This window comes from Passer domesticus, chromosome 2, assembly GCF_036417665.1.
Source record: "Passer domesticus isolate bPasDom1 chromosome 2, bPasDom1.hap1, whole genome shotgun sequence".
Taxonomy (NCBI): Eukaryota; Metazoa; Chordata; class Aves; order Passeriformes; family Passeridae; genus Passer; species Passer domesticus.
In genome coordinates, this window is record NC_087475.1 from 65,482,163 (window position 1) to 65,509,012 (window position 26,850).

The following is a 26,850-nucleotide window of genomic DNA, read 5'->3' on the forward strand; positions in this document are numbered from 1 at the left end:
GGACCCTCTGGAGCACCCTCTCTGGAGGCACCCTCTGTCCCTGAGAACTGCAAGTCCTTTTGCATTTTCTGCCCTTCCATTAGTCATAGGGTATCAAGGAGTCCATGGGCTTCTCTGAGAAGAGAAAAATTCCCAACAGGATGGAGGGCAGAGTAGGCGTGAGACTTAACAGAGCACTGCATCTTCACCATGAGGAGGAGTGTGATACAAGGCTAAGGAGGCAGGGATGCAATTTTCCCCATATCCAGCCCAAATAGCTTTGGGGATCTGAACTGTATGAAGCTGGCATTTCAGGGCACTAAAGAGGCTTCTCAGGTGAGGCTGTGCTGTATGAGGTTCATATGTGACCCGAGGTGTCCTGGGGTTAAACAATCAAATTAGCTGAGAGAAGTTTAGGTCCTGATGCATCTGGCAGGTGCCTAGTTTGGGCTGGCACATGCATGCTGTCACTGATGTACATGGCAGCATGAGCATTAGCCCACAGAGCAATTTCTGGAGGTCTGGCTTGATGACATAAGAGGGTTTTGCAGGATAGTACAAGTTTAGTGGTGAATCAGGAAGTCTAAACTTGCAGACTGAAGAGGCTGTGCTGTCATGAGAGCAGGCAGGGGTGGGGAGCACCTAGCCCAAAAACATGCTGCTCCCTCGTGATGCGTGTCTGTCATCAGCAGCAGGAAGGCTGCTCATGGGGTGGATGCCATCGTCCTGTCATCCCAGCAGCCCTGTCACTCTCAATTACTTTGGGCCACAGTTGCATGGAGGCTGGGGTGGGGAGGTGATGGGGAGAGGAGTCGGGAGCCCAGTGCATCCCCAGGGCTGCGCTGCAGTCACCGCTCAGCGTCGCTTGTGCACCCTGTCCCTGCTCAGCCACAGCGGGAGCTCGTCCCCAGCCTGCAGTGTGTGCTGGAAAATGGTCACTGCTGCCCATCTCTGACATGTGTCTTGCTCTTCCTGTTAGCATTTGCTGCTGAACATTTGAACCAGACCAGCCCCACAAGCAGATCATAAAGTTCTTTTTTTCCCAGCCCAGAAGCTGATTTGTCTTTGCTAAATGAACTGCTGTAACCTCAGTGTTACCCTGGAGAGAATTCCCCTGTATTTTCTTGCAATAATTCACATGAGTTGACACAAAGTTCTAATCTGAGTACAGTATGCAGCATTTGGTACAGTATTTGGTTCCTTGCAAAGCACTATTGCATGTACATGTCTGGGATCAATTATTTTTATTGAATAAGAGAAGCCGCATGATGACTAAACCCCTAAGTGTGACATTTTATTCCCACACTTGGTGGATATATACAACAAAATATACTGCAAAAGAACACTTTAAAAGCATCTTTTAATGTCAAACCTATAACCTTTTATTTTGTCTTTGGGGAAAGAACTATGCTGGATAATAATGCCTTCCCTCAACTCACACCTAAACTTCAGAGGTAAAAAGAGATCTCCCTGCAGAGCAAACTCCAGTTCCAAAGAGTGACTTTGTTGCTGTCATTTTTCTTTCTTCATATTCCAGTCAAAGCTGCAGGCTGTAGCCAGTGTGGGGTCTCTGCCATGCCAAGCAGGGTGAGCACACATGCTGGAAAATAAACCCTACACCCCTGCAGTTGCTACTGTAGGGTTTACTACAGTAAACACGGGTGACATGGATCTCTGGCACTGTCCTGTTCCAAGACAAGGGGTGGCAGCATGAAAGGAACACTGACCTTTTCAAACAGCTCACTGCCATGCAGAGGCTTTCATGAAAGTGGGCACCATGAACCCACTTACATCTCATTGCTCCCAGAAAGGAACATGTTCCCATGCCCATGATGCCCAGCACCATCCCACTCCTCAGAGACAGGGATCATGGAACTTCCTCCTGCCCCTGGTCCCAGGGTGATCCTGCCTGGCCACTGAGGATTTTCTGAGGACCCTGAGCTAAGTGTGCAAGGCACAAGCCCCGGGTGCCATCAAAAGCCCTAGCCTTTCCTCTCTTTCCAGTTTGTCAGGCTGACTGATCCAGGGTGTATTTTTGAAGCATTAAAGCCATAAGAGGCTTAAAGTGATAAAGGATTTGGATAGGATTTAAGTATGTTTAAGCCTTTGAATAGGATCAAGCTGTGTGCAAGGTACCAGCAGCCCGTGCAGGCACATGATCTTATCTCTGCTGCCCTCATTAATATAACCCTCTTCATGCTGATAGTGTTATAATAAGTGTAATATGAATAAACAGAAAGAAATATCACTCCACCAGGAAACAAGTCCTCTGCTTTATTGTATCCATGGCATCTATTAACACCTCTGTCCCAGGGACTCACTGGGATGTGTGTTCATACACCAAAGCACAGCTTTCACTTCTGACTTCACACTCCTATCAAGAAATTCATTCTTTCCTGAAGAGTTCCAAAAGCTGGAAACCATTGTGGTTTTTTTTACAGTTGGGACTCTGAGATACTATAGACCAGCACTTGAAAAAAATATGACTAATCGACTAATCTGCTCCCATGAATAAGTTTAAGATGTAAAATCCCACTTAGCAGCTGGCTCTCTGTCCCTGGGTAGCTCTAGAACTGGCCATGTTTTGTGTGTAAAACAAGTCAGATAAAACCAAGCTGGGATCAAGAAATTCCATTTCCACCACATCTTGGTGGTGACAAGTTGGCAAGGGGCCTTGGGCTGATTTTAAAGGCCAAAGAATGAGCAGATATCTTCTATTCCCTGCCTTCTCTGAGCTGAAAGCATCTTCTCCTGCAGTGCTGCAACCATCTTGACTACCTTTTGGGCAGGGTTGTGCTCTTCTCAGCTGAAGCTGTCCCACTTTCCAGACTCTGAAGAGGCAGAGGGCCAGTGAGGGTGGCTCCAAGTACATGGCTGAGGCACAGTTCAAAGGAAAAGTATATTTGTGCTGAAGTACCAAAACAAATATACCATAGGAAGTCAATTTAACTGCAGTCTTACTGGTTCTGACCAGATCTGCTCATTAGAACCATTTTTCTTCTGTATCCCTCTTAGACCTCTACATGAATTATGAGGCATATATGAGACATTTTGCTCTTTTCTCTTCTTGTTGTGTTCCACAGGATCATGAGATGCTCAGCTGCCTCCAGAGACATGATCCTATGCACCTTTCAGCATGTTTACAAACACAGATGTGGTAACACACTTGTAGTCAGGGCTACTGTGTTTTGAAACTGAGACCCAAATCAATACAAATCCCAGCACACTGGAAAAGCTAATGCTTATAGTGGCAAGAAAAGGCCAAGAAAGCTCCACAATCAGCTAGAGGAAAAAGGAAATGGAGCTCCTCCTATTTTTATGCCTGGGAAGAGGACAGAAAAGCCACTGGTGTTGCCATAGCATCATAAAATCATTTAGGGTATAAAAGATCTTCAAGATTGTTCAGTCCATTAACTCAGCACTGCCAAGCCCACTTCTAAACCCTGTCCTTCACATCTGCACATCTTTTAAATATGTCCAGGGATGGTGACCCCACCACTTCCCTGGGCAGCTTGTGCCAATGCTTGACAATCCTAATATCCAATCTAAAACTGCTCTGGAACAACTTGAGGCTGTTTCCTCTTGTCAGGGAACAGCTGCAGTAAGGCGTGGCAGGATGTTCCCATTTACAGATGGGGTCTCTGTCCTTTTAGGAATTTGTGTCTGATTGCCTTGGGTGGATCCCAGAGACGTTTCCTAAGAAATAAACCAACAAATACCCTCAAAGGTGTTGACTGCCTACACTGCTATAATCTTCTTCCTTAATTCTAGAGTTCTGTGGCTGTTCATCCAAGGGATAAGAGACTCAGGTCGTATCCTCACTGTGATTTACATTTGGCTTCAAATAAATTTCTCTCTTTTTAATTCTCCTCACCCATCTCTCTTGTAAGAGCCCTCAGAAGTATACCTCTCTCACTTAAATATTTATCAATAAAGAATAACTATTCAATATTTAAACATTAACTGAGAGATGAGGACAGAAAATCCATAGGATCTGTAAACTGGCAGCTGGGGACCAGGGTCTGCTTCAGTGGTTAATAAAATATTATATATTCAGTAAATTACTCCATAAATAGACACCAGAATCAGTAACTGAAAGTATTCCCCAGATGGCTGTTGCCACATTGCTCAAGGAAACAGCCAAGGCAGGTTCAAAATTTTCCAGGCAGACAGAGGTAGTAAACCTGGAGAAGCCCAAAGTACCCTGGAGTATGAATAGAAAAGGAAGTATCAGTTTCTTTTAACTATTAGAAATACACTAATTTCTTAGTTTTGCTGAATGGTACCACACACAGCACTGCTGAAACACTCTCATGAGCTGACAGAGTTGAATGGTTTGATCTGACCTCAGTTTGCTTTTCTGGGTCAGACCCAGTGGCCTGCATCTATGAAAAGCACTGGCTTTTTCAGTGACTACCAGTTCACAAAAATCCATTTGTGCTGCTGTAATCACCTCACAGGTGTATCTACAAGGAGCTAACAAGTGCATTTCTGGCTGCCTGCCTATGGACTGGTGTGTGATGAGCTCTGTGAATGAAAGCTTCAGACACAGCAGGCAGCACCATCACACTGCAGCTGTAATTCCCACATGTGCAGGGCTTGCTCCAAAGCCTCTTAAAATTAATGGAAAAGATTGCACCCTTATTAACTTGGCACAGAAACAAAGTTTGAGGCAGAGCAGTGAAGTGACTGCATACCAAGGTGAGCTGAGGTGAAAATTGCAGGAAAGTAGCCAATTACTTGCTGTCCTGTCGATACAAGGCATGATTATATTTTACATTTAATTCTCTAGTTGCACTGAGCCTTACTTCATTTAAAATAATTAGTTTCTTATTGTAAAGCAGCACTCAGATATTATGGAGAAAATCCCCTCACCGAGCTTGCAGTGAGGGAATGAATTCCTAACTCTCCCAGCATACCTCAAGGCTGATCTCAGCCATGCATGCAGCCTTCACAAAAGAGAGTTTCAGGCCTTCAAGGACACTTACCTGACAGAGCATTAGACTTTCCCAGACCCAAGGATGGCTCCAGTAGTGCCCAGCTGGCAGGAGGAGCAGCGCCCCAGGATGTTTTGGTCCATCTACATCCCTCTCCCTGCATAGCACACTGCGGCCATCCCCTGGGAATGGTGAATTTCAGACCCATGCAAAATTGTGGCCAAAGTTCCTGATGAAAGGAGTTTTCATCTGGGCACCTTATGGCCCAGTGGATTTCTTGTCCCAGCCATGTTGCTGGGGAAATGTCCCTAGTGTTTGCTGAGACAAATTTTATTGGGTTAATGGCACAAAAGCAGGTGTCTGGTGAAAAGAGTGGAAGACCTAAAGGATGGTGCTGCATGTCCAGCTTTTCAGTGCAGTGTTAGCACAGCAGAACAGTGTGATGCCTTGGATAGTGATCCTGCCATGGACTAACACATGGTGCTCTCCAGGAGATGGCTATCCTGCATCCATGCTGCATGAAATGCATGGAGGGTTTAGACAAGGGAATTGTGTGCATTTACCTACATTTGTTCATCACGCTGATGACCTTCTTCTCTTGCATTGCATGGCTGGGCAGGAGCTCACTGTGCACCTGACTGCCCTGCTCAAGTGCAGGGAGATTTTTTCTTTGATATCAGTGACATCATGAAGTGGGGAGCTGTGCATGTGTTTGTGCTCATCAGGGAGAGGAGCAGGCAAATTCTCTGCTGTTTGTATGGGCAAAGATACACAGCAAAGATTCCTCTTAGCTAATGGAATACACGCTGCTAGGTTTTTCAGTAAGCACTTCTAATTTTAGGAATAGCCGTTGTAACATCTTCTACTCTAGCAGAAAAATAACTCTTTTTTCCTAAGTTTAATTCATAATCTTAGAAAATTTACAGGCATGTGTGTGTCTCTCCTGTGTCCATAATGTGTGAATCCAGTGGTTTCATTCTTCCCTTTAGATGAGAATTACCATGAAGGGAGGTGATGGATGATTAACTCCTTTTTTTCTGGACATCAGAGAATCCACACAGGCAAGGAGTGCTGGCAGGAAGGTTCCATACACATCTGCTCAGAGAGGTCTGGTTTAGCTTCTGCTCTGCCTGGTTCATGTCATAGATGAGTGAGATGGTCCAGGCTACCTTCTCCCTCCCTTGGGGCAGCCATTTTGAATTTGAGAAGATTATTTCAAATTCATAAATCTCAAAGTGATCTTAATCCCTGACTGCTTGTTGGGGTGAGTTTTTTTATCTTTTGCTCTGTGTAAGAGGTTTCTGTGTAATGCTATGTTACTGATGAAAACACTTCTGAAGACTTAGCAATTTAGACATTCCATTTAGATAGAGAGATGTGTGTACTCTGACAGGGCCAGCTCCCAAATGTTTTCACTTTCCCCCCTTCAGTTGTGAAACAAGTGCATCAATCTCCTCTAAAGTTTGGCAAACAGCCCTTGTCCAAAGAGCACCACATGACATATTTACCTGCCCTGTCTGGTGCACGTGACAGTGAGCAGGGCCCAAGGGTCAGCCTCCAGAGGGACCCTGTGATGTGCCAGTGCCCATGGGAGAGTGAGGCTGGGCTGCTTGCTTGCCTCAGTTCATAGAACAGGGAAAGCTCACGGCGCTGGAGGTTCCCACTTTATGGTGATTCAGCTGGGCACCCTGTGAGCCATGAAAGAGACAGACAAACTGCCTTCTGCCGACTTCATGCCTGAGAAATGACACAGCAAGTCTACTGCAGAAGTTCTGTAGGACACATTATGTGCCTTAGATCCTGGTACTGGCTTGGAAAGAAAGGGTAAAATGAGCTGTGGACCAGGTTCACCAGTGGTGTGAGAGCCAGTTCAATCAGCTTCTGCTGCTTGGCCAACAGTGTGCTTTCCACATGGCAGCTCTGAAAAATAGACAAGGGCACACGAAGGTGTGATAAACTGGCTGGGCTCCAACGAGTTCAGGATATTGTTTGTTTACATCACTTGGCAGGAGGACTGGCCATGAAAATCTTGCTAGTAACAAAAATCCAGAATACAGAGACCTCTACCCATCTGCCTTCTGTGGTCTGAAGGACAAGAAGAAATGGGGTTGTTTTCTCTCCCTGATCTCTGAACTAGTGTGTTTGCTCTGTGTTATTCTTCTGATCTCCTAAATTACCAGAATAAGCACTCTTAAAATCATATAAAGCAAGTCCCCACTTTGCCATGCTGTTGTCATCTCTAGCATTTGTTGCTATCTATTCATTAAGGTACATCCTCTTAATAAAAACATCCAAGAAACCAACCTTTGTTTGCTGATTATGCATTCGGGGATTCCAGATTTATAGCGTTCATTTACCTTAATTGAAGCTTATGACGAGTACAAATTTTCTGCTGAAAGAAAAAGACAAAAGAACAGAATGGTATAGGACAGAGTTCATGTAGAGATAAAGCGATGATTGTGTCATTTGTTTTGGAGGGTATGTTTGCTATTAAGCTGAAGTCTAAAGTAAGGTACATTGATTTACAGGAAATAGCTCACTTACACACATATTAGACATTTACAAACCCTACTTCAGAAGCCCTGAATACTGATAAGCCTTTGTGATTTCAGCCAAGTATGTCATCAATAACATCAGCTTCTGTTTATAAACATTTTTTTTCCTGATTCAGGTAGTCAAAGTTCAGGAAAATATTTGTCTTTGGTCTCTGTAAATGAATGGCTTGAAATTCAGTGACATTGTCCTCTTCAAAGGGAACCAAAGGAACCCGGTCGTGTTTCCTAGAAGAGCCTCAGAGGAGGGGGAGAACCAATGTGATTTCCAGAGAAGTGGCACCCTTCTTTCTGTTTTTGCCATTTAATGGAAAAAATAATTATTTCCTCGTATTGTGTCTTTCCATCTTGGAAGCTTTGCAAAATGCTTTTTTGACCTCATGGATTACTTGTGGAAGAGTTATATGTATGACTTGAAAGAATGCACTAGTAGATAAAATACCTTCCTATAATTAACACAAAAAATTTGGACTTGGCTAGTCCCCTGGACTTTGCTGGCCCTGGGACCTTTTTCCTGAAATGCCTTTGGCTCCGTTTGAAGGTCCTGATTTAGCAAACCATTTAAGCACATGCTGCTGTGAAGCGGATGTGCTTAAGAGTTGCTGAAGTGCAACCCCACTTGGGTGGGGTTTTGCTCATCCTCCTGTCTGTAAGACTGCAGAAAAAAAGTCTGGCTTTTTTCTGTTTTGCGCATAAAGCACCTTCAGCAAGCAGGTGATGTCCCTGTTACATTTCAACACAGAGAAGACAGGGTAATAGTACTTGCACCAAGGCAAAACACAAGTAAATATCATGTGGTGCATCTATCTGTTACTCTAAAGCAAACATTAGGAAATGAAGAGTGTAAATAATTCTGCCCAAGAGGGCAGAGCAAGGCCCACCACGATAGGGACTTCCTCTGCTCAGAGGCAGCTGCCAGCGCTGCAGAGTTTCCTTCTGAGCTGGCTGCCCTCCATCCCTCCTTGCACGGGGCGGTGGCCCAGAAATCCCCATTTTCTTTGCTGGCTTTGTAAGCAGCATGGGAACACTTTTCCCACTGGGGACAGGATGCTAATTTATTTGTTCTGCTGAGTTTCCACACCTGATTGCCACCCTGCTGTTCTCTGGTCACCTTCCAGCCTCTGGTGAAGCAAAGTTACCCCCCTCTGCACCCATTCTTCTTGTGCTATCCTGAAGAGATTTGGCTGACACCAGGAAAAAAACAGCAGAAACAGTGGTAACCAGTGGCTCTTCTTGGGACAGCTTTTGTGGCAGCTAATGCTCTAGAGAGGTGAACCCTCCTCAATGCTGTGGTTATGTTGGAGTTTCTCCTGACAGTGGAATCTCATCCTGACATAAAGAATAATGGGGTTAACGTGGGGCCTCAGGAGCACCTGGACCTTCAAATGAAAAAATCCCACAGCTGCTCTGTGTACCCAGCAGCTCTCTCTAGCATTTTTGGTGGCATTTCTCTGGACAGGTTATCCTGCTGGTTTTGTCACTACAAACACTGAGACGGATGCAGGCATAGATGCACAATAGTTTTTCTGGCTAGCCCTCCTCGTCATGGCCAGGAAAGGAACAGAGGTGTGCCAGGGGGTCCGACAGCAATGCACGGGGCACAGACCCCCGCAGTCACATCCTCACAGCCACGCTGCTCTGGCACCATCCATCTTCAACACCTGCTTCATCCTCAAGTGTGTGAAACCGGGCAGCACCAACTGCAGCGCTGAGGATTCTTCTGAATGCCCGTGAGCTACGAGCCAGGCTTTCCCCCTAAGCCTGAGTGCTTCTGCGCCTAAGCTTTTCATCTTCTATCACAGAATTTTGCATATTTTCGTTATCCGTATTGGTGCCTTATCCTCGCTTATTTCCCGCTTACTACCCAAAAGAAGGGGCAAGGGAGGGAGGGAAGGAGGAGCAAGGAGAGGAGAATTTGTTGTCTCTTAGTTTGCCCTCCTGTCAATTGATCAGCAGCAATTCCTTTTAGATAATAACACACAAATTTTCTGTGCATCTCAGCTGCTGCTTTGCCTCTGTGAGAATCTTCTGGGACTAAGCTCGAAATCAGCGAGTTAATGAGCTGTGAGAGCAAAGGAGAGGGAGGAGAGGAGAGAGGGAGGGGGGAGAGGGACAGAGGGAGGTACGTCTGAAGATCCAGCTCCCGCTCCAGCTCAGCTGGGAGTTAGGTGCTCAGCTAAGCTGTACCTACAGCGTCCCGGCTCTAGAGCCAAAAACGGGGCCATCCGCGGTGGCAGCACGGCAGCTTGGTAGGATGAGAAAAGAGGCAAAGCACTCGCTTTGTGCTGTAGCCACATCCTGCCGAGGTCTGCCTTAGGTCTGCCTCTCCCCGCAGCCTTTTTTTACCTCTTCAGACCATCACTTTGGGTTTAAGTACTGCACTGGACTCCATTCTAAAGCAGCTGTGACTGTGCATCTATAGATAAATATATAGCTCTATGTGATACATACATACACCCTCCAGGATGAATGGGAATGGGCAGAAGTGATGCAGCCTTTGACAAGCAGTTTCGTGCCCAGTCACACCTCTGTCACGAGCAGACCATTTTTGTGACATTGAAGGTTTGCAAAATGTTAGCTCGCGGTCCCAGCAGTGATGGTCCCCCATAAAATGATGGCAGCTCCCCAGGAGGCAGAGGGACATCACCTGGGTGCAAGCCCTGCTGTCCATGGCTCACTTTTGTATAAGGGACACCCACTTTTGGAGTTCATCTCCCCCGTTTTGCAGGCAGCACAAAAGAAATGCAGAGTTTGTTGCTTTCTCAGCTTCATAACAAAGCTATCCAGTTCTAAAATTATCAGAGTGAAATGGAGGCTTGCTTAATGTGTGTGTGGGTGTTAATGGAGAGAGAACCGCTCTTATAACTGCCTTAAAAGCTATTTCATAAAATAGTTTCATTGTCAGGGACTTTAAACATACAGGATTAATATCTTAACTGACTGTGCCTCATTTTGTATTATCTCAAGGACAAATTTATAAGATGATACACACTATTTAGTCTTTATAATGCTTACATCTGTAACTGCCATGCTTTGGGAGAATTTTACCATCATTGCTACTTACAGAAAGATATTAACTTGCCATAAACAACTAAAAATAAATTAATCACATTCACAAATATGTTAAGGAGTTAGCTACTATATATAAACTGCCAAAAGCAACCTGAAATCTATATGAAATGAGGCAAATATTGCTTAGTGATATTAAATAACACTTGTATAATTCAGCTTAATTTAAAGCATCATTGAAACTACTAATGCTATTTTGACTTGTAACATAAGGTTGTGTATTTTATTAAAATTCTTTTACTGAAAATTCTTAGATTTAAAAAAAATGTTACAATTATTTTATGGATTTTCTATTTCTTGAAATTTCATTTTAAGGATTTGAATTATTTTCTTAGAACATCTATCCTACTTTAATAGGTAACCTCAATGTGCTAAGAAGAAAAAATAAAAAGTACTGATGATAGGATGCCTTAAACCACAGTACTTTTCAGAAAAGTTTAATGCCTGGTAATTTTCTATGCACATCATAGGAATTCCTTGGCTTCTCCAAGCAGAGTTCTCACAGCGTGGGATGCTTGAGGGAAAGGAGACCTTTTGTATGAATGGACAGAGAAAGATGTCAGCTTGTTTAGTCTTGCAAATTGAAGGCAGACAGTAGATATGTTTGTTGCCTGTGAAAGTATTAGAGTAAAATCCCAAAAAGCTCTTTCATACAGTGGAAAATATTGACATAGAAATAAATAAGAACATGTTAAGGAGATGAGAATTGACAGACCTGTGCAGCCCAGAGATCCTGTTTCTCATGTAGTGACACTTACCTAAGGAAGAGTATAAAAATGTATCCATTCTAAGCTATCCCAAATATTTTGAAATATGGAAATCAAGAAGGGTATCACAAAGCTCTGAGATTAAAGAGGGAATGTGATGCCCCAGTTTTCTCAGAAAGGAGAGGCACGCTATCCTTGTCTTCATAGTTCACCACAGCACCAGACACGTCTCTACTTTCTCTTGGCAACAGTTCTCCAGAGCCTCAAAGGGAAAAGCAGTCACTTTTCTGGTGTGAAAGAGCTGGGTGGTTCTACAGGAAATGCATCGATATTCCTGACAGTAGGAGCTGAACAAAGAGGGGGAAGGTACAGCAGGACTGATGCACGCCCTGTGGTTTATTAGCTGTTCAATATTTAGGACACTGGATTACCCTCTGAAGGGGTTTCTGATCCATAGTGCTGGACCTAGGCACTGGCTCCATCCCCACTAAGGAGAACAGGCACCAATTTATCCATCATTGCAATATATATGCTGGAGAGCTGAAATAAACTTCCTTTGAGGTTATGGATGAAACTGAGCCTGCTGTGGCAGATGACATTCCTGTCACCTGTCCTGTGGGGGACACCTGCATACATTGCTGGGGAGGACTGTATAAACTTTGAAAAGAACACTGGAGAGGAGATCTACTGATAAATATGGTCTCAGAAGGAGGCATGCCCTTGCTGCAGACACAGCTCCTCATTTCCATGCCTTGGTACCCTTTCTTGCATAGACTCATCCCTCTCTGTGTGACACAGAGTCTGCTCCATCACTGCTTCCTTCTGACTTTTTGGGGAATGGCCTCCAGACCAATTTTCTCTACTTAAGTCTGGACACCAAAAAGGTGTAGCTGATTCACGATTGTAGGTGCACACTCCATGAGAAGGAGATGCGCCTCCAGGAAATTGTTGTTAATTTGGGAATTTAATTCTTCTCTTTCTTGACTGTTGGGATGTTAAGGCAATTACACCCCTAATTTACCAGTTGCTCTTGGTGTGCTAATTGTAATGAGGATGACTCAGGCAGTGTAAGATTTAAGGTGTTATCAGCTATCAATCATATGTCACTTTGGTGGCAACTTTTATAGCTGAAATGGCTCCAGCCACACAATGACTTATGTGCCAGGCTGCTCTAAAAACTGGCTTGCTAAGGGTCTGCTTAGACCCCATTGCCCCCTCGCCTCTCTCCACTTTGGGCAAGGCCTTAGCCCCCCTGAGCAAGCTGTTGTGTCTGCTAGTCCTGTTTTGGACCCTAGTCCCATCCCTGTAAATGAACATCAATTAATTGCTGGAAATTATTTCCAAGTGCAGAATTGTTCCATTGTAGTTGTCTCAGGTTTTAATTCCTTTTTTCTTTTTCATAACATGATGGTTTTATTGCACCAAGAGTGCTTTGCAAAGGAGCTTTTGAGTGACCACAACCTTTCACGCCTGAAGCTTTCAACAATTTGAAGATGATAGACTTAAGTTCACAAAGTTATAGATAAAATATCTCCTTGGAAAAGTCCACATTGTCTGAATGATACAAAAAGGGCAAAGAAGAAGAAGAAGGGAATTGTTCGCATTTTCATAGCTATGCTTTCTAAATGATGTTCCAGCTTTCTATCTTTTACCTCTGGGTTTGTATATTTTGGTGTTGTCTAAGCCTTGATTTGAACTCACAGACTTTCTTTACAGACTGCACCAATTTTTTGGGAGAAATCTGCTCATGCACAGAAGTCTCAGAAATCTGAGCTATTGTGGAAGGCCAAGGCAAGAGATTTAGAAGGTAAGCAAGGAACTGGCACACTAAGGAATAGTTGAGGTTAGACACTCTGATAGCAGCAATAGCCACCCTCATCTAAAAATACCTAGTAAGATTACATTGACCTGAGGTCCCTGTGTGAGAGCTATTGTTGTGTGAAAACCATGTCTGTGGCTTTCAAGGCAAGTGTATTTGTTGCTTTGCAAAAAACCTTCATCTAAAGAACTTTTCTATCTTCTCCTGTTGCCTCATGCTCTCAACTCCCATCATGTTTTTGTTCTTTCCACTGTTTAATGTTTATCTTCCTTTGCAAAAATAGAAGTCAGACGGGAAACCATATTTTGTGGGTATTCCCACAGTGCATATTTGCATTTTTGAGCAGTATCTCAATAGCACGGTGTTCTTCAGATAACCTGATATTGCAGGGGTTATGCAGGTAGCAATCACAATACTGTGCACAACTGTGGCTAGCTATTCTGAGCAAAAATTAACAGTACAGATACAAAACAGACTGACTCAAAGTACAGAGGTTAGGTAGCAACTTTACCCCAACAAATATATGCAGTCCTGGCTCCTATAATCTGCAGGTTAAAGGACAGTCATAGAGACCCAGAATCATAGAATGGACTGGGTTGGAAGTGTCTTTAAAGATAATTTAATTCAAATCCCCCCCTGCCATAGGTTCCATCCAACCTGGTCTTGAGCACCTTCAGGGATGGAGGACCCAGAATTTCACTGAGCAAATTGTTGCAGTGTCTCACTGCCCTCACTGTAAAGAATTTGTTTTCCTCATATCTAAACCTACTCTCTTTCAGTTTGAAACCATTCACCCTTGTCCGGTCACTAAATGCTCTTGTGAAAATTCCCCTTCCTTTCTTGTAAGGTCCCTCAAGGTGCTGAAAGGTCACAATTGGGTGCCCTCAAAGACTTCTTTTTTCCAGGCTAATCAACCCCAATTCTCTCAGCCTTCCCCCCAGGAAAGGTGCTCCATCCCTTTAATCATCCTTATGGGCCTCCTCTGGACTCACTTCAAGAGATCCATGTCCCTCCTGTGCTGGGGACCCCAGGGCTGGATGCAGCATTCCAGGTGGGCTCTCATGAGAGCAGGGGGGCAGAATTCCCTCCCTCACCCTGCTGACCACGCTGCTTAGGATGCAGCCCAGGACACTTCTGGCTTTTTGGGCTGGGAGTGCTCATGGTTGGGCTGTGTCCAGCCTCTCCCTCACCATCACCTCAGCTCCTTCTGGGAAGGGCTGCTCTGGATCTGTTCATCCCCCAGCCTGTGTAGATGCTGGAGGTTGCCCCAGGCCAGGTGCAGCACCTTGCACTTGGCCTTTTTGAATCTCATGGGATTCCCCAGGACCCCCAGTGCTTGAGGTTGTGGGGTCCCACTGGATGGCATCCTGTCCTTCAGTGTGTCAACTTTACCAGTCAGCTTGATGTCATCTGCAAATTTGCTGAGGGTGCACTCGATACTGACATCCTGGGCTGGGGATCTCTTTCTCTGTTGTCCAACCACAGTGCATTTCAGGATATATTTTACAGTCCTTAGGTAAAAGGAGAGAAAGACATTAGTTTCCAAGAAAATCTTTAATCTGAAAATGTTTCAAAAGTCTCAGAAAACCTTCATGTAATCTGACAAATTGCAGCACCTCCAGAGGATTTGCTCAACTTGAAACATTTCATTTTCTTTTTTTTATTTATTTATCCTCAGTCATTATGTGAAAAGGTGATAAGAGTGCCTCCCCTCCCTTTTCTGAAATGAAAGGTATCCAGTTTCCCCAGTGATGATGTTCTGACAGGTCGAATAGTAGGGGAAAAGGAATTGAGGAGTTTTTGTTTGTTTGTGTGTTTGTCAGATTCTTTTCCTACCTGTATGAGGGCTGGGACTGCATTTAAAAAGACACCATCAACTTTAGATGATAGAAATGCTCCAGAAGGAGTCAGTGGTGAGGGGACTTGCTGGGGCCAGCCTGGCTCTTGGTGGGTCTGAATTAACACAGGCAGATGGAAGATTTCTGTAGGAGAGAAAGATGCTAACACAAGTATCTGCCACAAAACAGGAGTCTAGTGTCCTGTTTTTACAGCCTCTGGCTTGTGTCCATCCTTTAACCTCCCAAATTCCTGCAGATTCGGTGTGTGGAGATCAGCAATGCCTGGCTCTGACTGGGACTTGGATAGCTTTTTTGGACAGCTTTGCTCTGCATCACTGATGCCTGCAAAAAATCCCTGCCTCAAGGTTTTCAACTGGACCCACTCTTTCCCGGTGTCTTGTTTTCTGATAAATCAGAGCTAAGCAAACAGCCGCCAAAACAGATTTAAAGGAGCCCCAATATAAACAGGAACATTTTGCTGCTGTTTTCGCTTGGCTGGACCAAACACAGCTGCCTGTTGGACTGGGTAAATAGGGAGCAGGGTAGTATTACACTTCACCTCTTTATCAGGGCTCAAGGCAAACCTTTCTCTCCTTTTATTTTTTTTCTATGTTGTGCATATTTTGGAGTTCTTTTTATAAGTCACATTTATTTTAAGTTTCAGTTTGGGTTTCTGGAAAATGAACTAGCTGAAGCTGATTGTGAAATTACTCCCTAGCAAAAAAGGTAAGCAGGAATCATGCAGAAATGATGACAATGGGAAGAAGTTTGCACAAACACACACAAAAAGAATCAGTTTTTTAAAACATTATCCTTTGGTTACTGATTATGTGCTTGCATGTTTTAACATTCTCTGTATTATAAATAAACTGGAGTTGCAAATCTTCCATCCTGGACCAGATCTAAAGTTGAGCTGACTCCCCTCCTGCTTACAGTTGTCTGGGGAAAGGGCCAAGCAGGGTGGCCAGGATTTCACGGAGGGGAGTGGTAAGAGATCCACCTTCATGCCAGGTCCCCAGCTCCGTTACTGAAGCTGGAGATTTTCTAAATGTGAAGTATATTATGTCTTGCAAAATACATTTATTTGAATAAACAAAGTTTATTTGCCATGACAAACTTCTGATATTCGCCTTGCACATGCTCAATGGTGGTTTAAAACCTCAGGGTTTCTGATTCCCAGAGGTTGATTACACACAACAGGAAAATGCTTCCCTTGCTCACTTATGATTTTCCCACCTCATTTATTGGATTTACATACTCTGACATTACAGTACACCCATTCAAAGGGAAAAGTACTTATAGAATGGCATTACATACCAAATTAAATCATCTTTCTCAGGTTCTAGATACAAAGAGATGGTCCCTGGCTGCAACTGCTCACAGTTTGGGTGGGCAAGGCTAAAACCAGGGGGCATAAATATTGTTTTTAAAAATTACAGATTGAGCAGCCCTCATCAGCCCATACAGGAAGGCTGGGTGAAAGTAGAAACTGGCTTTAATTACAAAGTATCCTTTTGTGTGCAACAAATTTTCTCCTTAACACACAGCAGGTCTATTTCATAACAGTTTGCAGGAGCACCATATATTTCCTTTCTGGATTATTTTCATTACCACTACAACCCACAATGAGTTGTAGCAGGGCAAAACTACAGATCAGTTTTCCTCTCTTGCAGTTTTTATCTAACAAGATAGTCTGATGAAGAAGGAGACCCATTTGCATCACATCTTCCCTCTGCCTTCTCCTGCTGAGCATCCCAGTGTCTCAGTCTCACCCTCTGAAATTTTGCTGACTCCTATTAACTCTGCCATCCTCTGAGCATTCACCCTCCCAAAAGACCACGCTCCTGCTCGTCTTTCTTCTCTCTGCATGGTGTTACTCCTGCTGTTTAATGATCTCTAGCAATAAACAGGAAAGGCAGGAGAGTGCAGGGAATGCCAGATCAGATCAGATCAGGTCAGGTCAGGTCAGGTCAGTGTCTGTGTGTCCTGGCTCTCTGGACACAGCACACAAGCCTTGGTGCCCCTCAAGGCCCTCTGTCCTTGTAATGCCCCACACAGCAATTACAGGTTTAGGGAGGTTAGAAGGGACATCCTGGCTTATTTTCTTTAGAATCTGTTTATTGATCTATTGTTAATGACTTTTTTTTTCTCTAGACCCTTTGCATCTTATGTTACTGTCCATCTCCACAACCTCCAGTGGCAACAAGTTCCCAGATTTCTCTATTTGCCATGTAAAATTTTTCTTGCTACTCTCTGTTACAAATTCATTCGAATTTCACTGAATGCCCACACTTCTGCTATTGATGGATGAGGTGAACAAGAGCTTTTCATTGCCCTTACAGTCCCCTTCATGTTTTGTAAGCTTCCGTCATATCCTTCCTCAGCCTTCTCTTCTCCAAGTTAAGGCGATCCAGCCTTTTCAGTTTCTCTTAATTTACAGTTTGCTCCATTCTCCTCATCATTTTAATTGCCATTCCCTATAGCTTTTTTTGATTCTACTGTATCCTCTTCCAGGTGTGGAGAACACACACATCTACAGGAGATCCAAGGGTGCACCAAGTCTTACAGGACGGCTGTTTCCACCAGTATGAGATGTAGGGTCTATCTATTAAAAGCAAAACAACCAACCAAAACAAAACAAAAATCCCCACCAGAACAAGTACACACAGCCTGAGAATGTCATCAATACTAAAAAATGTCTGTAAGTAAAAGCAGTGCTGAACAAGAAATAGAAAAGCAGCTGAAAAATGAAGATGCAGCCTAAAGAGCACCGGAAGAATATGGTGCTTAATGCAATCAGAGATTTGATATTGAGGTCTTAGGGAAGGCACTACTTGGCACAGTGCCATGTGATAAAGAAATCCCAGGCAGCTCTGGGGTGAAAGGAGCCAAAAGACAGAAAACAGGAGAAAGGGCTTGAGCAACTGCTGGATGCAGGAAAAGGGGGAAATTAAATCAAAACCTTCTCTTCTATGTGTTGTGACTTAAAAGAAGCAAACAAACAAATCAAATAAACAAATAGAAAATAAAAACAAAACAAAGGAAAAGGCTAAAAAATAAATCACATTTTCTAGAGAATACACCTTAATGGCCTTCAAAATTAAGAAGTTAGAGAAAAACCTACCCTGAACCTGATTTTTCACAGTGAAAAGTAATTGATTGAAAGTAGTAACTACTGAGAGTGGAGCCACTTAAATTTAGATTACCACAGGGTAAATTCCCAGTGCAAATGCCTATGATTTTATGAAAGCAATCCAATTAGTCACAAGTGACTAGGACTAAGGATTAAAATCACCCATGATGGGAGAAGGCTGAAAGATGCAATCTGCAGTTTGTGATAGAAGATGATGCTCCTGGAAAAGGGAACAAAAGCAAGGAGACTTCACAAGGGAAGGGGGGTTAGAGAGGGAAACTGCGTTAGCAACAAAAAAGGGAGTCAAAGTGACAAGATAAAGAGAGTCAGATGATTGTGATACAGAAAAGATAAGGGCAGAAGAAGAGAAGAGGAAAAGGGTGTACCATGTAAAAAAACTTCAGTTATTAGGCAAGAGATTTTAAGTATTTATAAGGATAACCTAGGTGAGGGTAAATATCTGTGCTATCTCTACTCTCATTCCCCATCTACTCCCCATGACCAGCTTAACAATGTTTTAGTAGAATGAAACAGCAGTATAAGGGGCAGGAGAAAGTAAGTTCTGCCTCTAATGTAGAAGAAACATTGATTTAGACAGCAGACACAGCTCTCAGTGAAAAAATTAATCTGGCTAGGTGAAAAATTAAGAAATAATCTCTTTCAATAAACTTGAACAGCAGCAAAATATAAGCAAAGCCTTAAAGCTGCAATTACTTTGGGTGAATTCTTAGTTAGGGCCAAACCTGTAGTTCTGTAGGTGTTTATAACCCTGGAATTCTCCTCCGCAGGCACATATCGATGCTTTACACCCGAGCTACCTTCTGAATAATTTGATGCTAGGCTGCTTGTTCTGGCTTTAGGACCTCATTTATTATTTAATCATGCAACTATTCTTACCACTCTACTACCTCATAATCTTTGCTAAATGGTGTTCCAGATGAGGGCAGAGATCTGGCATCCATCTACAAACCTGCAGCAGAGGCAGAGTAAGAAGGGCAGGTAAGCAAATTTAATCTCCTGCTGCAAGCAGAAGCAAAGGGATGCACAAGGAGGGCTGGGCAGAGCCTCCTCCTTGACTTTCTCCTGCACCTTGTGGCCAGATACCAGGGCACAAAGAGAGAGGAGAGATTCGGATTGGACTGCCAGCATCAGGGTAATAAAATATCTGCTCATTGAGAGCCATGGTTTTGGATGTGAAAGCAGAGCAGAGAAGCCCTTTCCTCTCCCATGTGTGTGCTCAGGATCCTCCCACCTGCCAGGAGCGGAGCCTGGTCCTGACTCCAGGCGAGTGTTTGCAACACCCAGCGTGGGGAACTGAAGCACAGAGATTAAGTGACTTCCCCAGCACTGGTGACAGCCACGAAAGAAACCCAGATTTCCTGCTTTGCTGTTTCCACTACAGGCTCTGCAAACCTCTCCCCTGCTTGTTCCCCTGCTCCAAGCAAACTTCTCCAGATCATTAGCAAACAATGGCATCAGGGTTGCTGGGGCTCAGGCAGGGCAGTCTCCATCTGTTCTTCTCACTTCCCTTTCTCTTCCCACAGAGCTCACTAACTTCTAGTGCTGGTGCCAAAAGCAGAAATGGTCCCACTGGCCGAGCGCATCCCTACTGCCTCTCCCAGTCATCCTCCAAGGCTCTTCAGAGGCCCTCCATCTTCTGCACAGGGACAGGGGACAGACACAGAGCCACCTGTCTCCATCACCTGCAGGCTGCATCATACAGCCTGTGGCACTGCAAATAGGAACAAGGATTGTGCCAGCTGTGGGGCTTGGAGGTTTATGGAAAGGTGAATGTGACTTCAGGTGTTTTCTAAATGAAGGGGGTTTTCTTTCTTTGTGCCTGGCATGTGAACATCTGCAATACACTCTACTGATGTTTCTGACATAGATGGGCCTGTCTGAACTGTCATTACCTGAAACCTGAAAAGCCTTTATTCTTGCCTGCCATTTCTAGCACATGGCAGGATCCTTCACTCCAGAGTGATCATTAGCTCCCCGTTAATTCCTCCTCTCTGTTTCATTGCTCAGCAAGCACCCTCTGATCTTGCCGCTCACTCCCCCTCCCCACCTCTCTGAAACAGTGGAAGAGAGTGCCCTGCTACCCACAGAAACACCTTTCCCTCCTTCCCTGTGTCCTGGCAGCCTCCGCACAGTCCCTTGTGCCCATCACTCAGGCTGTAACCTCCTTTATCTGAGCTTGCCAGCCTTTCCTCTGTCTTTCACTGTGCCATCAAGGTCTAGAGCAGCTTCCTGTAATGTTCTCTGAGCCACTTGTATCTTAATTTCTGCCTCAAGTAATCTCTGCCTCTCGTGAGCATTTTCCACGTCATGTCTTTCTCCAAACCGTATCTTTCCTTGCTCCCGTCCCTCACACTTCCTCTGATTCTAGGGAATCTCTTCTTTTCTGACTTGTGATTTTAGGGTTTCCTGTTCTCAGGAGCTGGGATCTACAGGCAATGAGATAAAAACTGCCAAGCCAAATTGCTTTCCACCTTCTGATTAAAGTATTTAAGCTAACTCTTGCTCTCTTGCATTCGAAGTGTACACTGCACACGTTGTTTTCTCCTGCTTTCTTTCTCCATCAGGGTTTTTGGACCAAAACCTGCTTTTGATCATTGTTGCAGTTAAGACTTTTCACAAGGAATCTGCCACAGGCAACGCATTTAACAGCTTGACTCTAAAATAACAATGTGGATATAGGAGAGTCATAAAGGATTTGCAAATGTTCTGTATTGTGTCTTGAAACTAGAAAGAATGGGCATCATATAAAAATATGGATCTAAATTCACAGCACTCCATGTATTTCCACTTGCATAGCAAAAATCAGGACATACTGTGAAGATTGAGCTTTAAATATGTGGACTATTGAAAAGTATGGTTTAGAAAACAGATAAATGGAAAATAAGTGTGCCAGGGGATTTCCATATTCTGTGCTCTTTTAACACCGAGCAGCATCAATATCCAAGTTACACAGTTTATTATTAAATTTATCTCTTTTTCCTTTTAGGAGGGGATAAAAAATTCAGTGAATAGATTAGTTTCAATCTATTAAATCTGAGGTTAATGGGAGATTCTCTCAAAGGGTAAACACCAGCCAAGATACAAGTATAAATTTTTGCTCATATTTTTAACACACCAAAATGCTGAAAGGAAAACTTATTTTCTACTGTTTTTTAAAAATCTCACTGTCAGTGGTCTTCTCCGTGGAGAAAGCTGGACTGAGAGTTTTCCTCTAAGTACATTTGCTGGATTCAGCCCTTGATCAGAAAAATGTTATTTCTCTGTCTTCAGTTGCAGCCAGAAAAAACTCAGGTGTGATGGTACAGTCTTAAAGGTTATTTTAGGATTGTACCTCTGCTGAGAGACCAAACTTCAAACAAATGCAGCTTTTCATGTGCCTGTGGGATGGAGGTCACAAGAACAGATGTGTGAACATGTCCCCTTCCTTTGAATTCACCTCCTGCATTTGAAATATATCCATGCAGTAGGATTACTTGTGTGCTGAATTGTGTGTAAAAAGTTCTACAGCTTTGGGAACTCAATGGAAAAGCAAACTATGGAAAAATCAGGCAGTCCCATGCTTCACCTACAGCCACTCCACCCACTTCAGTCACCTGCAACAGAGCTCTGAGATGATTCTGGTTTCCACTTAGGCAACAATGGCAGCAACTTTTCTGGACCAAGAACGTGACTTCAAAAAATGTATCCAGGGTAAGTGCACGTGGGAAGCAAAAAATTTTCTGCTTCTGCAAATCTCAGTACCCAAACAACACATTTTAAATCCACTGCATTTCTGCATCCAGAAAATCAGTAAAATCAATCTCAGAAATGCTGGTATTGCTCAGAAGTGTGCACTTGCTTACCTGGTGAGAAAATATGACATCAGGGGAAGGGAGAAATTGTGCCTACTAAATCATGTAAAGTCATCTCTGCTCAGGAGTTTGGGGTTTACACTGGCTGTTGAGTTTTTCAGATGGAGGAGACAGGGGCAATTAGGGGGTCTCAGCCTCAGTTTTGCTGTACGAGCTCCTGTCGCTGTGGCTGCAGTCAGGGTAGGCACCTGTTGAATGAGGAGTGTGGAGCAGCAGGCTGTTCATGAGCTGGGCTCCAGGCTGGTACTGGCAGAGCTTAGGTCTCATGACATCCCGGACGTGTTGAGGAGGATATTGCTCAAAAATATCTGGGAAAGGTTGCAGCCTACACATTCTGTCCAGAAAAATACAGACAGGAGTGTGTGTATGTACCTGGCTGGGTAAGTGCCCATCAAATTATTTTGTTTCTGCTGGGATTGTGGCATTTAAGTGTATTTTAGGCCATGCTGGAATCTCTAGTTACTCAAAGCTATGCCAACCCAAACAAACTCAGTTTCCAGTTTGCAGATAGCTGTATCCAAACTGGTCACCACTGTGGTGTCTGTGGGGGGAGATAAGCAATTCCACAACACAGTTAATCTCTTCTGAAGCAATTTTCTCAGCCTGATCAGAAAAGCATCACTCTGAGCACCAAGTCCTGTGCTCCTGACATCAGTGTGAGCCCTCAACAAGAGTAGTCTTTTGGTCTCAAGCACCTGTTGGACTCCAAGTAAATTTACATTCCCATGAAGTCACTTAGTCTTAATTATACACTGAAGAGTTTTAGCAGAGTTGATCCAAAGTTTGGGTGTTTGGAAGTAACCACAAAGACTTACAATAAAAAGTTAGAAAAAAAAAATCAATTGCTCTTCACATAACACCCTTATTTATCCCCCTAATTAATTTACAAATCTACCTGACAGATGCAATTTTTATTTTCAGCTGTTTTACTTGTGATCTCTTTCGCTGTTTTGTTTCCTAAAGTTAGCCCGGGTAAATATTTGACTTTGTCCTCTAAGTCACTGCATACCGTTGTCTAACCTAATAAAACCTTTTATTTCATTAGCACCAGTTTATCTAATGTTCCAGACTAATTGAGAGTGGATTTCCAAGAAGAAAAAGGAAGAACATGTTCATGACCACAGACACCTCCTCACCTGTTTATGAAAGACAACACAGGCTCTGCAGGACAGAAAAAAATATTGGTAAAAAATACATCTCACCTTTCTGCAATTTTCTCAGTCCATATCAATTCCCCGAAGTAAAAGCCATGTGAGTCATTCAGTGTTTACATAAAAACATAAGCTTGAAAGTAAGGTCACTATTTTCCTCTGCCCAGTAGGGATTACTGGAACAGATTCTGCACTTCCCTGTGTGGAAATCACCTCTCTTCCTGGGCTCTGCCTTAGCAATCAGAGGGGTGGGAATGCTCCTTCCAAAAGTCCATGTTGTTCTTATGCAGGAGGCCCCAGAGCTGAACACAGTACTCCAGGTGGGATTTCACAAGAGCAGATTAGAGGGGCACAATCAACTTCCTCACTCTCCTGGCCACTCTCCTTTTGATGCAGCTCTGGGTATGGTTGGCAGTTTTCAGTCCTTTTGCCATTCTGGATATAGAAACATAAAACCCAACTTTCTAAACTGATCCAATTTAATTAGAAGGTTGACATATCATTATCACTACTGTGATATTCCTGACTGCTGCCAAGAAGGCCTGGGGAAGAGGATCAACAGAAATTTGTGTATTTTATAAAATAACCAAATGGTGCTTGAGTGTGTTCAAGTAGAAATTACCACTGAAACCAAAGGGAGCACAGCAAGGATAGAGCATCCTCAGATTCAGAGCCCTTTCCACATCAAAGTGCTGGCAAGCTGATCTTGGCAATAGCTTGGATCCCTGTCCTGGAAGCCCATGGGGCACCTCAGCTCTGCCTTGCAGTGTTAGCAGGGCTGCTGTGAGAAGACACCCAGTCTGTTCTGCTGGGCTGGAAAGGAGCCCCAGACCTGAGGAACAGGTTTCTCTCTGAGCCACAGCTGGGGATGGATCTTCACAGGGATAAAGTTTTGTCTTTCCCATGGTACGTAGGTATGAGGCAGCAGGGCCACCAAATGCAAAGGCAGAAGGGTTGGACTTGACACTCAGATTTCTGACTGGACAGCTGCTGAATTGAAGGTTTTATTTCACCTACACAAATCAAGTAGCTCATCTGGTAATTTTCCTGTTTCTTTTCAGCGGAGGAGATGGACAGCCCTATCCCAAGCTGTGAGTTGCGCTCAGGACAGAGGTAATGGAGGCAGCAGAGAACCTGTCCTTTGTGTACAGGGCCAAGTCTCTCCTGCTGTAGCAGACAGGTGTCCCCAAAGGTGGGGAAGGGCTGGAGAGAGCAGATCTGCTCTACAATCTGGGGTCCTGGGAACTGGACGTGTGACCAAGGATTCTCACCTCTGTGTCCAGGAGATTTGAGGTCCTTTGAAACCACTGGATGCAGCAATTCACGATTAGAAACGTTGCAATTGGACAGTTTATAAAACAGAGCGTACAAGGACAACCAAGAAACTGGGATGGTCATGCAAAACTGCTAAAGACAACCAGGAAAAGACCATAAAGGATTTCCCCATAACATGGGGACCATAACATGGTCCTTCTAAGGAGCACTTTCTGAGACATTTCTAAGGGAGAAGACCTTTAAGAGCTTAGCCAGTCTTTTAAGAGACTTTTGTTTTTATTTTCATTCTCTGAAAATCATTCATAAATTCCTATTAAAAGTTCATGAGGCTGCCAGGCTACAAACAAGGACACCAAAACACTAAGGAAAAAAGGAAAAAATTATTATAATAAAATACATGCTCTCTTCTGACTCTTACCTACTTCTGACTTCCTGATCTTTCAAGGTCAACTGCAGATCCAAAGAATGATCTCATGTCCTGCCTCTACAGCCTGGCACTGCTGCCAGGACCCCTCTCACAGCCAAGACTCAATGAAGTTTCAGCCCCATGCTCTGCCCCTGCAAAACTTGCCCTCACCCAGAGAAAGGTGCATGGCTGGCCAGGGACCAGCACAGGATGAACCCAGACAGCTCAATTTTCTTCCCTTTTCACTTTCTCTGTGACTCCTGGAATGTGTTTGCACATAGTGGAAAAAATGCAGAGGAGGGAGAAGCAGCCAGGAACATCACCCTCCTTGCCGGCGCTCAGCTCTGGGGTTGGTAGCTTGTGCCAGCATTGGTAGCCAAAAAAGTTGGAGGAGACCCTGACGCCTGGAGTAGGTGAAGCACAGATTAGATTAACTTTTTGGGGTAATCGTTTATTTTTTAATTAAAAAAGAAAAATGTATAATCTTCACAAACTTAGTTAACACAGGCTTGCAGTGAGAAGCGAAATCTGTTTTGATCAGAAAACTGGCTTGCAATGACTACAAAATTTTTCACAAACTTTCAAACCCATCTTTTCCTCCCCTTTTTCATTAATGGGCATCTTTTATCCTGTCCTAAGCAACAGCAACCAGACTAATTAGTTTAACAAGTACAACAAATGGTTTTATTGACAAAAAAGAACCCTTTGATATATACATTACATTCACAGAGGATTAAATTACACCCTATTATCCATTTTCCATAAAATAAAGATTACTTTGATAAATCACAACTAATGTTATCTTTGGCTGATAAGAACTCAGTACTTATTTGTGTGGCTTCTATAAATAGTGTGTTCTGATTTTTTTTCCTCCCTAAAATAGTCAGTGATACAGTCTGCCAGGCATTTTCCTGCAATTTGACAATGCCACATCTGTGAACCAAGCAGCAAGTGAAAGCTTCATTGTCTGAATATGAAACATGCAACAGTCTCTTTCTTTTCTGCCAGCTCCTCTGCAGTAATCTATCAAACACCTTTCAGCCACATCTTGTTCCATCAAGGTTTCCTTACTACTAAAGCAAGGTAGTCAAAACAAACTCCTTTTATTAAGAGCAAAGCCTTTGTGGTTCATCTTTCCATTGTATGCAAAGTCAGTGTGACAACTGTAGCATGAGGGGGTTCTACCCTCATTTCAGCCTTAATACACACAAGATACATAAAATAATGGACAAAATTGTGCATTTTCAGGTGTAAAGGGCTCCCCTGTAAAAGCCTTTCCTTAGCTTTGAACCAGAGGGTTCTGCAGACTGTTGGAGATCTACTGGCACTATCTCCGGGTGGATAAACAGTTGGTGGAGGATCAAGCCATGAGCAATGTCCTGTGTTTACTTCAGACCTGCATTAGCACTGCACAAAGTGCCTCTTTACTAAAGGACGGAGGTAGTTAGGATATTGGAAAAGGATCTTGGTGTGCCAAGGGGTTCACCCACATTTTGAGCATTTGGTAACAATGTACACCAGGCACAGACATCCCCACTGGATCACAGCTCAGCCGCCTCACTGGGCAACCAACAGCTGAGCACAGCACAGCAGCACACGAGCACCTTCAAAAACTTCCAAGGAGTTTGATTCTGAACAACTGAAGCCCATTTCCTACTGCGTAGTGGACCACCAGAGAGATCTGCCCTGCCACATGAATGGCATTGCCTCTCCTATCCCTCAGGACAAATATCCAAGCTCAAATTAATTTCCCATTTTTTGAAGTTCTTTCAAGAAACACATTTGTTCTGAGTTCAACTACTGCTTTGTATGCACTGGCTGACTCAAAGCATCTCATTTTACTCTAAATATTCAAGGGTTAGAATTTGTGTAGCAGTTGCTGGATTGGCTTGAAATAAAGTTTGCAAAGTTCTTAAGACTGGTGGGGAAAAGATGTAGCAGTTCTGGAAATCTTTACCAAGTAAATTCAATATGAGTTGAATATACGACTTTTGAAAATCCTCCGAACTTCTCAAACATAACATCAATTTAACATCCATTTGCAGCATCTAACCCTAGCCAGGCCATTTTGGATGAGTGTTCTCATCATAAGCAAATGTCTCTTTTCCCACA

The 26,850-nt window shown here is 43.6% G+C and overlaps 2 long non-coding RNA genes across 3 annotated transcripts; one reads left to right on the top strand and one right to left on the bottom strand.

Annotated features, from left to right (window-relative positions):
- Positions 1 to 1,549: 1,549 nt before the first annotated feature.
- Positions 1,550 to 23,202, bottom strand: LOC135294093 (uncharacterized). Its single transcript, XR_010356251.1, has 5 exons — positions 23,109 to 23,202; positions 14,900 to 15,045; positions 14,456 to 14,574; positions 7,221 to 7,308; positions 1,550 to 6,836 (listed from the first exon to the last, which is right to left on the bottom strand). It is a non-coding gene; the product is annotated as an uncharacterized LOC135294093 (long non-coding RNA).
- LOC135294094 (uncharacterized) lies at positions 12,960 to 26,574 on the top strand. Of its 2 annotated transcripts, XR_010356253.1 has the most exons (4): positions 12,960 to 13,051; positions 21,688 to 21,745; positions 22,952 to 23,090; positions 24,119 to 26,574. It is a non-coding gene; the product is annotated as an uncharacterized LOC135294094 (long non-coding RNA). The 2 variants fall into 2 exon arrangements; XR_010356252.1 differs by lacking the exon at positions 12,960 to 13,051 and having other exon boundaries at positions 21,316 to 21,745.
- The last annotated feature ends 276 nt before the right edge of the window (positions 26,575 to 26,850 follow it).